At 38.1% G+C, this 16,256-nt stretch overlaps 1 pseudogene; it reads right to left on the bottom strand.

Moving 5' to 3' along the window:
- Positions 1–16,256, bottom strand: part of LOC115418098 (putative tyrosine-protein phosphatase auxilin) — a 58,577-nt pseudogene that overhangs the window by 15,136 nt on the left and 27,185 nt on the right.

Raw genomic sequence — 16,256 nt, forward strand, 5'->3', positions numbered from 1 at the left:
TTCTTCAGGCAGAAGTTCCAGAAATGCAAACTTACAGACAGTGGCCATAAACAGCTCAAATGTTCTCATGACTATTTGACAGTGGGAGAGCAGTTCTAGGGTCTCACAGATTTAACTGGAATGTGCCTCAAAGTCTGTGGGTTTGTGACCGTGGACATTGGGACCGGGTCTGTAACGTACCTTACCCTGATCTGGATTAGATTCTTTTAATGGTTTATTATATTACAAATGCTATGTAGCAGTGTGAAGCAGAGCAGCATGCCTTACCCAGGCCTGTGGGCTGTAGGGTGGGTGATGGAGAGCGAGCAGCATGCAGGAAGGGGTCTGGTTGCCCCGTGTTACCTGGTCCAAGGAAAGAACCCATCATGTCCTGAGGCTTAGGCATGGGCCCCGTCCCAAAGGGATCAAACGCTGAGCCAACAAAACACAGTTAAGATGAGTTAATGTGTTGAATAATTGATCTACTGGGGGTTTGTGCTACACGGTACCGGCTCAACACAATTCAACTCCAACTACCTTTTTGGTTTTCCATTAGGTTTTTTGTTTTTTGGTATCACCTCCATCATAACCCAAAATATTATATAATATCTATGGATTAAAATTGTTACTGTCAATACATCACTACCCTATAAAACAGCTCAACTTTAAGCAGCTCAATTATTATGTTATATAAATGATAACTGAGAATTAAGAACAGGATCCTTTACACTAAGGTCTGGCAATATGTCAGTATGTTCAGTGTTTCATGCAGGGTTCCTACAGGTTTCTACAAGTTAAATTTAAGACCTTTTCAAGACCTTGTTAAGACTACTTCGAACAGATTTTCATGCCCATTTCACAGTCTATTTCATCATGAAATAAATGTCATCAGTTTTCGTTGACTAAAACTGGATGAAAATAGTCATGTATTATTCTGACTAAAATATGACTAAAATGCTAAGAGTTTTAGTTGACTAAAACTTGACTAGATGAAAAAGCTATGAACGTGACTAAAACTAATAAAGACTGAAATGAGAGTTTGGAACAAAGACTAAAACTAAAATTAAAACAGGCTGACAAAAACAACACCATTTTCATGGCCATACTGATAAAAATTCATGACTCTTTGAATTTAGGAACATTGATTTATTTACTCCAAAACCTTGATTCCCACCATTCTGGGTCATTTATCAAAGTTGCAAAGTTAGTTTTAATAGTTGGTTCCTAATTTCAATAGAAATTGTCAGGTTGGAACAAGGAACTGAGTAGACCAAAGTTACTTTCTTTTCAGCTTGGACATTTCACAGACACATTTAAACACAATACAGCAAACAAGTTTATGGACACATAATTTAAGACCTACCATGTCAAATTTAAGACCTTTTAAAGATTTTAAGGTATTAAATGCAGATTTGTAAATTCAAGATTTGTAAGACTTTTTAAGACCCCACGGCAACACTGTTCATGACTTGTACTAAATAGAATACACTACTTATCCCTCATACATCAATTCATAAATACATTGTAAACATGTTGTTTTACACTAAGTGCTGCATCATAGTCATCTGTATCATTAATATTGCTAGGCTAGCGAATGATCCTTTAGAGTCTGCCAGCACTAAAAGGGTTAAACTCATCCACTTCAACCCGCAAAAGTTTGTGTAGTGTGCTTTTCTAACACATGCAGATTTTTATGACACCGAGAAGTATAACTATAATGACAAGATACATTTTCTTATCACTAATCTACATTATCCAAATAAGAGTTGTAAAATGATCCGCTTATTACACACCAATCAACTTAATATTTATTAACTTACATGCATTAAAATTCCATAACTTAGTAGACTATAAACTGAAAAGATAATGCATAACGCACAAAATAATTCACTTTCCAATGGGATTGTTTTTGCTTCATGGTTGCTTTAACCCTTAAAGACTTAAAGCTATTTTTGTGGTGACTTCCAAATTCATTTTTCCCTACATTTAGCCTTTCGCTATTATATCTCAAATCAGCATGAACAGGATATCTTACAGCTGTAGTTATGATGTGTCCCAATAGTTTGGTTCATATAGTTTATAAACATCAGTATTTCCTTAAAGTTAAATTCTTTTTTTAATCCAGCTTTGATTCAGATTCAGACCTGGTGGGGCAGGAGATGGGCAGGGCGAGGCAGTGTTGGGGACTACTTTGTGTGGCGTGGACTGGGCGGAGGAGGGGGCCGCTGGCTGGCTGCGGTGGGGCTCCAAACAGGTCCCCGAGAAGGTCTGTGGTGGCAGCCGCCGTGGCTGTGTGCTGTGACGAGGGACACGGTGGATTAATCTCTTCCCCGTCTAGGCCTAGAAGGTCCACTTCCTGGGCAGGTGCGGGGGCAGCCGGCGCCGGCGCTGGGGGGTCCGGTTTCTGCGGCGCCGTGCTGGTGCTGCTTCGCTGGCTGGAGAGAGAGAGCATCTCGTCATCGGAGGGCTCGCTTTCTTCGCAGTGGCCCCGACTGTCAGAACCTCCATGGGGGCGGCTCGGCTCTGCAGGAGGATAAAATAGAAAATAGGCAGACGGAGGATGATGAGGTGGAGAAATGAGGAGACAAAGGAAAAACAGAATATACGACCACATCAAGAAATAATGTGGAGACATTAGTGAGTGGACAAGATAACAAAGCAGACACAGGAAATTAATTGGGTAGAAGGCAGACACATTCCTATCAGTGAGCAACACGGAGTAGGTTAAGAGAAAAAAGGGACAAGAGTGAAATAGGGAATAATAAGCCACTACATAGGTTATCTACCACAAGCACAAGCTGTCCTCCTGATACTTCTGGCCTGCACTATTTTACTTTGCACACTTTGCAACCTGCCACTAGACTCTGCTTTTAGCTGATTGGGGGAGTTAAGGAAACAACCCAATAAATCTTCATTTACAAGAATCCAATCAATAAAAGATGCAGTTTGCTTTTTAAACAGGATAATAAACCTTGCACTAAGCAGGTATTTGACTACTACTGCAATATGTCACTTTGGTAGAGCATGTTTATTTTTACCTACTTATGCTGGTTAAGTGTTTTTTCGATCGAGCCTCCCTTAAGCGAGACAGGATTCTGTGTTAATCTAGTACTTAAAACACATAAATAAGGGATGAGCTCAAGACTAGTCGTTTATTCAGGTCCACAGACATATTTACACCAGATTCAAGTGAAAAGTTTCTACCAAAATGATATATTGCTTCATGACAAGGATGGGATTCATGTTGTTTCAGTTCAATCAATGCACATAGTTAACACAAAAGCCAATGACTGCCGGTAAAAATGATTGGTTTATATAGTGAATATTACAATACAATACAGTGGTTCATTTTCTCCTTGACTGAACTGAACCAAGTAGTGTTAATTGATGTGACTGTATTGAACACTTTCTCTAGTGGGTCTATGCTCTACTCTACTGTCTTACCCTCCAGATCCAAGCCCTCCATCTCATCTTGTAGGGCAAAAGTGAAAGTCACATTAGTTTTTTTTGTGTTTCTGATGGGATGTGCATGGGTGTGTTCAAGTAATGCCTTCATGAATGTGCAACCTACACATCAGCACATAGAAATGAGTGTATAAGCATGTATTTATGAGTCACTAACCCATAAAGACCCAAACGTCCACTGTCAATTTAAACTGCTTAATTCCTGTTGATCCACTAATCCTATCAATCCATGTAAATAATTAGTGTAAAATGCAGTCTGTCATCTTTTCATGGTCATCAGATATGACCCATTTGGACATTCAGAGGCTCCGTAGTGAATGTGGAAACACCGTCATCTTCTACAACATTGATTCATCAGTAAAACCCACGGAGTTGATAAATGACAGTGGGTGGAGACACTTGTTTTACATTCAGTTATTGATATCTTTGTTGAAAAAGTCACTTTTTCTTCCATTTTCTCTGTTTCTGATATAATAACCCTCAACTTTAGTACACGCTTTTATAAATATCTACATGATCAGTGCATTAAATATAAGAAAATACCTGATTTTTCACTGAAAAAACCCTAAAATACAGAGGATAATGTTCTAATAATGGTGATAAATCACTTAAGAAAGATTAAATAGAGAGAAAAATGCATTTGGGAACTGCCCCAAAAGTAGAACTGGGTCTTTATGGGTTAAGTTTTCATGAAAATGTGAAGAAGGAGTTTAGGACTGTCAGACATTTGGCAGTTCTTCACAGTGGATGTTAAAAACTTGATTTAGAGAGTGATCACTGGTAGCTTATGATTAGGATTTGATTTCCGAGTAATATGATTAGTTTCATGTGAGAGCAGATGTCCCGTCCACACAGTACCAGCGATAGCCAGGGCGTCCTGATGTTCTTGGTGGCAGGAGAAGAGCACATTGGGACTGAGGTCTTTACATGGGAACTGCTCCCAAGGTGGCGTCAAGTCTTTCTGCTTGTCCGTCCCCTCCACCTCCACATCCAGGATCACGTGAAACAGCTGGGGATACTTCTCAGGAGAGTCACACGCATCCAGTTCTGGTCTGAGGACACAAATAACACATAAGAATGAGGCAACAAGTTGATAGTTTGCTCTATAGACTAGCATCATGTGAATAAAATTCTTACTTGTTGAATTTTAACATGGTAGTTCCAGGAGCAATGAAGCCAGTGTGGAACTGGATCTGGAAAATCTGTGTGTTTTGACACCTGAAACCAGAAGAAGAGTAAGACTCATTCATAACTAGAAGAAGAGGTATAGTTACAGCCTTGGAAAAAAATATTAGACCACCCCTTGTTCTCTTCAATTTCTTGTTCATTTTAATGCCTGGTACAACTAAAGGTACATTGTTTGGACAAATGTAATGATAACAACAAAAATAGCTCATAGTAGTTTAATTTCAGAGCTGGTATCTATCCATTTTCCATGTTTTCTTGATAATAACCAAAATCATTTAAGTTCTTACATCAATATCTATGGAATTGTACTGCCAAAAACAGTGCTTTTAGGCATTCCATGTTTTCTTTTCTGTCTGTTTTAGTCACATGATACACACAAGAGTTAGTACTTGATTGCATAACCATTGTTTCTGATGACTTTTGATGGTCTAACTAATTTTTTCCGCAACTGTATATCTGCAATTATAAATCATACAGGTGATTTTGAGGCTATTTTTCACCAGCTTAAACCTTGTACTAAGCAGGTATTTGACCATAACTGCAAGATAAAGAGTGCAATTAAAACAAGTGGTTATCATCTCTTCTTTTATTGTATTCTAATTTAATCTTGTCCCAAATTGACTAACTGCACCGACCCCACTTCCAAAAAAGTTGGGACTTTGTATAAAATGCAAATAAAAACATAATGTAATGATTTGCAACTCTCATAAACCCATGTTACTCAAAATAGAGCATGTGAAAAATGTATCATAATAAAGAAAAACTTATGACAGCAGCAAAACATCTCCAAAACTTTAGGACAGGGGCAACAAAAGGCTGGAATTTTGTTTTTATTTACATTTCAAGGAGTGTCCTCGATTATGGAATTGGGGCTGTAACTATAAAAATCGGACCAACGGCCTGTAGCTTACCGGCCAAATTAAAAGCTTTGGGAAATGTATCCAGATGCCATTTATTATCACCCAGTTCTGTGTATTTATTATATTACAGAAATAGCCCATGTTTTGGTCATATTCCAATCAGATTCTGTAAAAAAATTAAATTCCAACGTGATATCATTGACACTTACTGATTTATTGTATCCATCCAATTCCTATCTCTTTAATGGGGAAATTTTTCAAAGTCGCACCAAATCCAGAATCAGATCCGGATCCAAATAATGTCACTAACTTTTGTTGACATCATCAAAAAGAAGCTGTATACCAAGTTTGAAGTCAATTGGAATTGTAGTTCAGAGAAGAAGACGATTGAAATTTTTCTAACGGACGACGACAATGACAGATGACGACAGACGGCAACGACGACAGACACTGCATGACAACAATAGCTACGGCCTGTCGGCCAGCAAGCTAAAAAGGATTATAGTGTTCCTAATTACGTTTTTTTATGTGTATACTCAGTTTGATGCTTGATTGGACGAGATCAGGTGTCCTTCCTCAGATTGCTTTTGAAGCTTTTGCTTTTAACCACAGAAGATTTGGAGATTTAGAGATGCCCTGACCTGGTCATCAAGTCATTGCATTTGGCACCTTGACAATGTCACTCGGATCCTTAAGGTTGCTCATTTTGCAGCTTCCTACAACTTCAAGTACTAAATGATCTCTTGCTGAAAGGTGTTATGTAACAAAATCCCCTACTACACACTAGAGTTATATACTTCATACAGACATCCCAGATCAGAGACCAAACATGAACTTTACTGAGGCCGATTGTGTTTTTTTTGCTCTAGTTATCACTAAATATTACACACTGGGCCTTTAAATTCTAATCTGACACTTTCCTTCTGATATTTTGTGGCTTCAGTTCTGACTCACATGGCAAGATATCAAATAAAAAAGAGAAAAATAGTAGCCACACCCTGACACTAATAGCTGACATTTCAACCTGAGCCAACAACAGCACACCAGGAATGCCAACAGGCCTTTTTTTCTGTTACATTTAACTAAAACATTCACTATCAGAGTCTATCAGTAAAAAAACACAGCTAACAGCACTTAACTCATAAAGACAGTGCTACTTTTGTGGCAGTTCCCAAATGAAATTTTCTCTCTATTTAACCTTTCTTTAAGGTGTCATATTTTGCTAAACCCACTTTTATTAGTCTTTGGTTCATTTGGTGCATTTGGACCCTAATAGTTCAGAAAGTTTGAATTTGAACCCTCCAGGTGCTGCAAAGCTATCTTTATGTTCATTTTGGCAAAAATCAAATGGATTTCTACAACCTGTTTTAATTCCTGCTTAATTTCTAATCATCAGTGGATGTTTCGGTCTTTATGGGTTAAACAGCCGCTCTTGGACACAACACAGAGCTGCACATGAACACCAGTGTAACCTTGGCCTGCAGACGTCCTCCGATGGTCGACCTCATGTGGTTAGACAGAAACCACTACGTCTCCCTGTACGCTTACACCCAGAGGGAAGACCACTTCCCTCTTGGAGCCTGTGCTCTCTGGACATGCAGAGGAAGAAACAGTGAGAATGAGGAAATTAGGCAAGAACTGGGAACAAACACTTATAAGGAAGAAGACAGTTTTCATCCATTACACTGCCCACTTCTGTTCTACATTCTCTTATTTACTCCAAAATGCCATGTGTCTGGGGTGTTAAACTTTTGCTTTGGGGACCAGTATCCAGTCTTTACCTCATTCTCTCAATTCCTGTGCAGTGCTGAGATCTTGGGTTTCTCCGATGAGGACGTCACAGAAAGGCCGGCAGCCGCTGCGTTGTTGTTGAAACATGGGCGGGGGTCATGGTGAGGGCTTTGATGACTAAAGGTTGGGAACTGGGGTAAACTGGGCTTCTCTGATACCATGCTACACACATAGCCGATGTATCTACGTGGAGACAATGAAACCAAAACAAGAGAACGTATGGAATTCAATATTTATATGTTTATCACTTGGAATCATGTAATTTGATGTTTGCTTGTATATCATCTATCATTCACAAGCTAATCAATGCTAATGGGTAGATGTGGTTTTGATGTTCCAACTCTCACGCAGCAGGAGGAAGTCATGTATTACAACACAACGAATCAATGTATGTATCCAGCGACTGTACTCACTCATTGAATAAAGGTATTTTGCTCCATTGTTTCACTCGTTAGTATTATGGTATCATCAAGTTTTCTTCTTCAAACTAAAACTCATAGCTGCTCATTTTAACAGTCACTCAAAATAACACTTTGTCTCTAATCTTCATGTGCTGCATCAACTGATAGTTTACATTATAGCTCTGTTAGCTTAGCTCTGTTTTTTAGACTGAAAACAGCCACAGTAAAACCACAAATCACCTCTGTTTTCTGTACGGTTTGTGTCGTGAGTAGCTGAACTAAAGATCTGTTTGGAATCCAACAAACAAGGTCAGAACTGTCACAGTTTAGTTTGAACCGTGAATCAACAAATGGCAATTTAGCAAAAATAATAACATCCCATAATAACTTTATACCTTCATAAGCCTCATAATCAAATTGCCCTGTGTAGAAGAAATGCTGCCATTTCAGCATCAAATTCCATTCTTTTCATTTACAGCTGAGTCCAGTGGAGAAAACAACAACAGTGCTTCTAGCTTTTATCACTTTCTTAAACCTCTAAAAGTTGTTTCATAATGGTTCTCATCCCATCTGGTCACTTTCTGATGCTTTGGTCCAAGACCCCGTGTTGTTAGTTTTCCTCACCATGAAAGACCAACACAGTGGCTCACTACTCCCTCTAGCGATCACATAAATCCCCCGCCTTGTCGGTGTACATAAATTCAGTTCATATCTCTACAATTCAATATTTTGTCGTCTTTGGCAGAACTCCATTGCTCTTTAGTCAAAACACTCTAAAGATAAATTTAGGTCATTTTTTAATACTTGAAAGCAGAAATACAATATAGTCCCACAAAACATAAAAATGAATGAGCTTATTATTCATAACACAGCAGCACAGTTTATATCAATCTAAGAGGCTAAGAGCAGTAGGAGAGAGGTGAAACACTCTGATAAGTGTTCACATCAATTTAAGCACCATGAGTTAAGTCCAGAACAATGTTATTGCTGCCATTTCCATAAAATTGCACTGAAACGATAATATATGAGAGAAATCTTACTGAAGCGTGGCCTGATAAATACTACAGCCGCTGCACCAGCTGACAGGCTAATAAAACGTCCGTCCTTAAATATATGTTAGCACCGCAGCCAATAGATCCTGCTTATGTGGAGTAAAGTAATGACAGTCCTGTTTGGCTGTTCTAGGTTTATTTACTACTACTTGTCGTGGGTTCAGATAGAAAGAAGAATAAGCTGTGTGTGTAGTCATCCCTGGAGAAGTGGGTATACTCTCAATTTTTGCCTTTTTTTTTTTTAAGTAGTCCAGAAAAACGCCCTGTTTTAGAAACAGTGACATGTAAGATGACTCTATTTAGTTTACCCAAAAATCCATCAGTAGTATTTGCTCACTATTATAAAATTGTCATGACTTGATCAGGAGCAGTTTGTAGGTATTATTGGTCACAAAAGCAGCTGCATAAATGGAAATGTATTCAACATGAGTCAAACATAGGATAACGTTAGCCTTTCATAACGTTAGCCTTCTCACATAGTTGAACTATTGGTGACAACATCTTGTCTCTAAATGTGAAGTCATATGGCCAGTAGTTTAAAACAGTGACTCGTTCTAAAACCACCTTAAAACTTACCTCAGAATTATGTATTCCATGAAAGTAGGTTCTCTCAATATGTGTCACTCACTTGAAAGACGTTTATTCTGCCTTTCTTGTTCGCATTTCAATAATCGCGCATCTTTCAACAAGACATGCAATGACCTGTCCGTCAACTGGGGTGGCACTGGTACCTGAGGTGTCCAGTCAGGTTCCAGAGGTGTCCAGCGCAAAGTTAGCAATATTTTCCTCGGCATGACCTGCCCTACTCTACCTCTGATTGGCTCACCACTCCTCATGCCTAAAGTTAACCAATCTAATCAGTGAAGGCAGCAATTAGAGGCAGAGTACGGCGGTTTATGGCTTCACCATCCTAGGGGAAAACATGGGCAATTTGGCTCAGATACTACTGAAAGGAACGTATCAGGTGGATTTAGAAGTGGGTATACACAATACTGACTGAAAAATAAGAAGGTATACTCCGTATACCGCCGTATACCCTGGACTACACCACTGTGTACGATGTATACAACCTACTGTACCTGCGGTGTGAAGGCCAGAGACCAGAACCTGGTCTCTTGGCACTGAGCAGCTGCATGGCAGGAATCGGGTTGTTGAAGAGGTGGCAGAAGCAGAACATGGCACAGACCAAGACGCCTGAAGGAGCACGACCATCCTAAAAACATACAACATGAGGGAAGCACTGAGGTTAAATGCTACAGCTGGTGTTTGTTGAATCCACATTTGACTTCTCCAATGTAACCTGAGCTCTGGGAGGATCTACTTAATGTCATTACATATTCATTTTAAGTAAGAAACATATTTGCCATCAATTAAGCTCCAGTGTAATAAATGTCAGTGAGATTTACGCAGCATTATAAATTTAATCCAGGGTCATGTAAGGCTACAGGGAGACAAAAACATTCTTGTGAACTGAAGCAAAAGAAAAAAAATTAGAAAGGAACCGTTTGGCAGAGCTTATGCAAGACAGAGCCTTTTGCCAAGCCACAGCCAAACCGCAGTAACTTGGCAATAACACACACTACCACATGCTGGTGTACAGTACTGTTGTCACCGAATTAGAACCAATACAGAGTGCAGTTTCCCTGAATTTTTAAATGGTGGTTGTCTGTAAAAGTATGCACATTTTAAGACCTACTTAAAGTGCAACTAGTTAACCGTTCTGTCGGGCTTTTGAAGTTTGGAAACACTGCTCATTTACTCATCTGTTATTTAAGCTATGCTTGTGCATTGCTCTAACATGATGGAACCAACTAAACCAGTCCTTGAACAAAACCACCTTCCCATGAACTGTGTAAATATAGGATTAAAGTACATGAATAGGTTACAGATGCATGTCATTCTTAACTGGTCTCTACTTGAATTAGACGAAAAGAAATATAGTGAAGGTATGTGAATGTTCTTACCGAGCAGGTGATGACGCACACATTCTTGGGATTCTGTTTGAGCCAGTTGTGCATGTTCTTACACACAGCAAAAAGGTTGTGAAGGCTGGGGGCCTGACGAGAAGGCCAGTTACACTCTGAGACCTGGACAGGAAATGAGAGTGGGAGCAACAATGAAAAAAGACAGAGAGAAAGAGTGAGGAAAAGTACAGGAAATGTGTAGATGCAAAAAGGCAGTGGAAAGATGGGAGGAAATGTGAAGGAACAGATTGGAAAAACAAGAAAAAAAACAAGAGGGGAGGAAAAAGGAGAGGTGTAGATTAGCAACAGTACTGCTGCAGCAGAGCACAACAACAAAGCAGTTGCCATGATGAGTCATCTGCTAGAGATACAGCAACTTTCACAGCAGACAGGCAGCCATCTTGGCCATATGAACCCAACAGCTTGACTCCTCAGTTTCCCTGGAATTGTCTGCCGAAGGGTGGCAGTCTTTCATCTGCATACATCCAACTGAGGGATGTTGTACAACACAACACTACATGATTCATCCCTGCTGTCTTACAGTAATTTGAGAATTACATGTAACAGAGAACATTTATATCTTCCAAATAGGTACTACAACCAACTTTTTGACAAGATATTTAGCTTTAAAGGGGCGATATGTTAGATTTCTACTTTCAACTATTAAGAAATGACCTGAAATTATCATTAGAAAGTTTATATAAAGACCTGTAAAATTCTGCCAAAGATGCAAATGTATCGGACTGTGGAGAACTGAAAATATTTACAAATATTTACATTGCTGAGCCAGGGGATTTATGTGACCACTAGAGGGAGTAGTGAGTCACTCTGTTGGTCTCCTATAGTGAGGAAACTAACACCACAGGGCCTTTGACCAAAACATCTGAAAATGACCAGATGGCATGAGAACCACTAAGAAACAACTTTTAGAGTCAAAGAAAATGTCAAAGTGATAAAAGCTAGAAGCACTGTTGTTGTTCTCTCCACTGGACACAGCTGTAAATGAAAAGAATGGAGTTTGATGCTGAAATGACAGCATTTCTTCTACACAGTGAGTTTGATTATGAGACTCATAAAGGTATAGAACTACTATGTGATGTTATTATCTTTGCTATGTTGCCGTTTGATTCATGGTTCAGACTAAACTGTGCCAGTTCTGACCCAAAGTGTTGATTCATTGCTAGTTTTGGTAGAACTAAGTGTGTTCTGTTACTACATAAACCCCCTTTAAACTGCCTGTTTTTTATAGGACACACAAAAACAAACAATCTTCCAAGGCTTGCTGGCTTTCAAATACCATTCTAATGAGTACAAGTCATCAGTGAGAGTAAATTGTATGCTATTTTAAAATTAGACTGAAAATGCTTTTCTGTAATACAAATAGCTGATTGACGAAAAAGTTACCCTGAAGTTATTGTTTTAGTTTTCCAGTGTGTTTCATTGCATCCTATTGCATCTAACAACAACTGTACTCACTGAAAAAGAACACAATTTAATTTTAGACCATCTATGTGCAGCAAAACAGTATTACATATCAGATGTGGGTATTCAAGAAGTAGCTGGAGGACCAAATTAGTACATAAGTAAGACACTAGACATGAAAACTTGACTGTATACTATATCAAGTTGTTGCAGATTGTTTTATAGAAATCACTGTAGCTTTAATAACACAAGAGGGAGCAATGATGGGCTGATTTGAGGAAATCTAATTAGAGGCCACCCTAAGGGTGTTTCCTCAGTTTATGAGCCAAATGTAGCATCAAATTAAAATGTCGGCAGACCACAAATAGTAACTTAACAGTAAAAATGTTTCCATATCTCACTCTAGTGTTGTAGTAATCATGGGAGTAAAATGCTGCTGTGACCACTAACAACTAGATGCCTACCAATAAATCAAGTCGTGTCACTCACTCACCCTGTTGGAGAATTTGGCGCCGCGGTAGTTGCGCTGTGACAGGTTGAAGACAGTGTAGTGGTCGGCATGGCGACTGTCGAGGAAGGAGCGGATGTCCTCGACGTGGTTCTGGTATCCAATCTGTACAGACTCTGCTGGGTACGTCATAACTGAGAAAAAAACATCCAAAAATTAGCTGTTTGAAAGACTTTTATACAATGGTCCTTTACTTATAATGAGTAAAATGTCTCATCTTTTTCTACACTTATGATGCCCATAAAGTTGGTATAAAATACTTTTACCTCTTTTCATGAAATGACTGTGACACTGTGATTTATTACTGATTAAAGTGTAACTGGGGCTAAGTATGTAATCATTGCACCAGGTCAAAGATGGCTACTTATGTGTATAAAGCAGAATAAACGAGGTATATGTATTAAAATTGTTCCAACTTTATGCACAACATTGTATATCTGGCTACAGAAGCAAAGTTTTTTTTTTATATACCTTGTTTCACACACAAAGGCCCTTCAGTTTATCTTTACATAAATCCAGAGGAAACTAAAAATAAAGTGCTTAAAGAATAATAGAAGTAATAAACATACAACTACATAAAATCGTACTGACAGAGAGTCACATAAAAATGTATTAATACAATTAAAGTAAAGTACAGTCATCCAGAAATACAGTGTAATAACAATAGGATGAACATTATAGAGGCAAATTAACCCTTTAAGCGCCAAAGTCAGAATATTGTGACAAGCAACATACCTGAATGAAACAGACAGCTTTTAGAAATGTTGATATCAAAATTGGATACTAAATTAAAAAAAAAAAAAGAACTCAGGCATCTAAAGGGTTAATAAAGAAACGCTTCTGGATTTAGTTATTTCTACATTTGGGCCACATTTAAGATCTACTGGTTTGCTCCAGTTGCAAACAGCGTCAAGCATAACTATCAGTGGCTGCACACAAAGGATGATGGGAAAGGAAGCCCTCAGGTAGTAAATGTCCATCCGTCCTCTGAAGGACACGCTGCTGTTCCACACTCATGACTATGTAACACTGTGAGCAGTTTCATAATAAGAGACGGGACGGGGGGGAAAGCTGAGGCTGCAGGTGCCTACATTCATCTGTTTATGTCGTAAATTAAAACCAAATGCACCTTCGTATTAAAGTGAAGTGACACTGTGAGTGTAAATGGGTTTTAGACTTATCTATTACCCAGAGTAAAATATTACAGTGTAAGTATGCAAAGCTGTCACAGGCACAAAAGGTTTATGAGCTAGTACATGTATTTACCTATGATCCTGGATGTGATGTATGCAATATCCAGCTCTCCTTTAGTGTACCTGAAACAAGAAAAACAATGTTTAGATTAATATAGGAAAAAAAATGACACAATAATCCAAAACAAGAGCAGAGCCACAAACAAATCAGTTTACATATGATCATGATGAAAAGTGATTTTACTGACTAAACACTGTGGACTAGTATCACTGTACCAAGTCTCAAAGTCACCGTTTGACTTGTGTAAATGTGATACTAAAATGTGTATAAATGAGACAATCCACTCTCCTGTCAGTTTATCTATACTGGTTATTCCTAGTAATGAAATGCATGAACATCTTGTTTTGTTTTTGCGATATTAATTAATGCATGAGCTAAATATTGCACGTGTTTTTTTTCACTTATTACGAGTTGTTGTCAATAATGTTTAATGTCTCGCTTGTATTTTGTGTGGAGCGCAGAGAAGAATAGCTCTTACTGTGGTAATAGCTAATGGTGTTCATAAGTAAATAAATAAATATACAGAAAAGGTTAGAAACAAAAGGAGTAACTACAACCTGATAATTGAAGATGTAGCTAATGATCTAAATACTATAGTACTGCGGATATTTAACATCAGTAAAAGGTAATTATAACAGGGCACGGTTTATTATGTTGAACTAGTAATGAGTTTTAATAGCACAGACAAATTATGTATGCATACACTGTATAGATTTTACAGAGGGATATGCTCAGTCTTGTCAAATTACTGTACCCAAACTACCTTAAGGCAGTGTCTCATCATGAGCAACAAGAGACTTGATATTGAACAAAATGAACATTATACAGTCCTGTGCAAAAGTCTTAGTCCTCTTTACCTTTGTTGTTGTTTCAGGGTTGAAATGAGAGTGTTTATTTATTTCTCTTTCTCTTTTCTTCAGATACAACAAAAAAAAAAAATACAGGAAATATGTGCAAAGCCTTATAAGACAAACAAATAATTTAACTAAATGTGTTGTAATGGTTAAAGTCACAATCTATTCTGATCCCTGACCCCATGACAAGAAGCAACACGAACAATTAGAAACATCTGACGTGTTGAATGAAACCTGGTATGAAACATCAGAAATGTAATGCAATAAATCTCATACTGTCTGAATAAAAGGGTTAAAGACATATTAAGATCACACCAAATATGACTAAATTGGTTTATATAAGGTGTTTTCTTCCCTGGAACTTTAGTTTTACTGCTATACATACTTCATATATATCCAGATTGGATCTTAATACACTGAGACTGAGAAATGCATATGTGTGGTCATTAGAACTTTATTAAACTAACAAATTTAATATTGGAATAGGACTTTTGCACAGCACTATACATCCATATATGTATAAACCCAGAAATGGCTCATGTGTATTATAAACAAAATACTAAAAAAAATAAGAAATGTTTAATTTCATTTAATAGTTTTAATGCAGAACTATCATATTTAATTCATTCATTTCATTAATTGTTAAATGCTTCGTAGGTTTGAGGTGGAGCTGAAAGTTAATCCCGGCTGACAAAGGACAAAGGTGCGTTAAGCCCTGGACAGGTCACCCATTCATGGCAGGTCATGTTAATTTAATGATGGGCAGCTGTATTCCCATCAGTCTGAATGTATATCTGTATTTACATCCATTATATTTCACTAGATAAAGCAGACAGATTCTTTGACACTAGAGGGTCACATTATCTTCATAATTATGCCTCTTGAAAAATATCAAATCATTTGAAGGAGGATATCCGTACATCGATGTTGAGTATCCAATGGGATGATCTGGTTTTTTGCTGTCAGTGCATCAGGATTCATGTCATGCACGTACAAGCGATTAAAGTCAACAGGCTTCAGAGCAGAAGCATCTATGCGTAAGTTGTCTTATTTCAGCCTCACCACTCTGGGCTGAAGTGCCTGGGATCAAAGTAACACCATATGTGAATTCTTCATTTGAGAGGCAATGCCTTTCATTGCCAGATTTAGCTATTCCATATGGAGCTGCAGTGCACACACAAACACCCACTGCTGCTGGATTACAACTTATCTTCACTACACAACAGATGAGAGAGCACACAGCATGGACACAGGTGCAGAGTGGGTTTTGTGTGAAGAGTGAAATTTGCTTCAGTATACTTGCAAATTCAGAAAATGCCTTTTAAGCGGATCATTTCTCGGCTAAAATTTACTTAGGGGGTCAAATGAGTGGCCATTTTTGTCAAAAAAAAAAAGTTGTAAGAAATGCATAGAATTGTGTTGAAATATGCTAATACATTTGTGCACAGACTACTGATATTATTTGACAGTGGAAGCTATATTTTCAGAAACATTGGATTTTGAATAGCACGTGTATGT

Source organism: Sphaeramia orbicularis, chromosome 4 (genome assembly GCF_902148855.1).
Source record: "Sphaeramia orbicularis chromosome 4, fSphaOr1.1, whole genome shotgun sequence".
NCBI lineage: Eukaryota > Metazoa > Chordata > Actinopteri > Kurtiformes > Apogonidae > Sphaeramia > Sphaeramia orbicularis.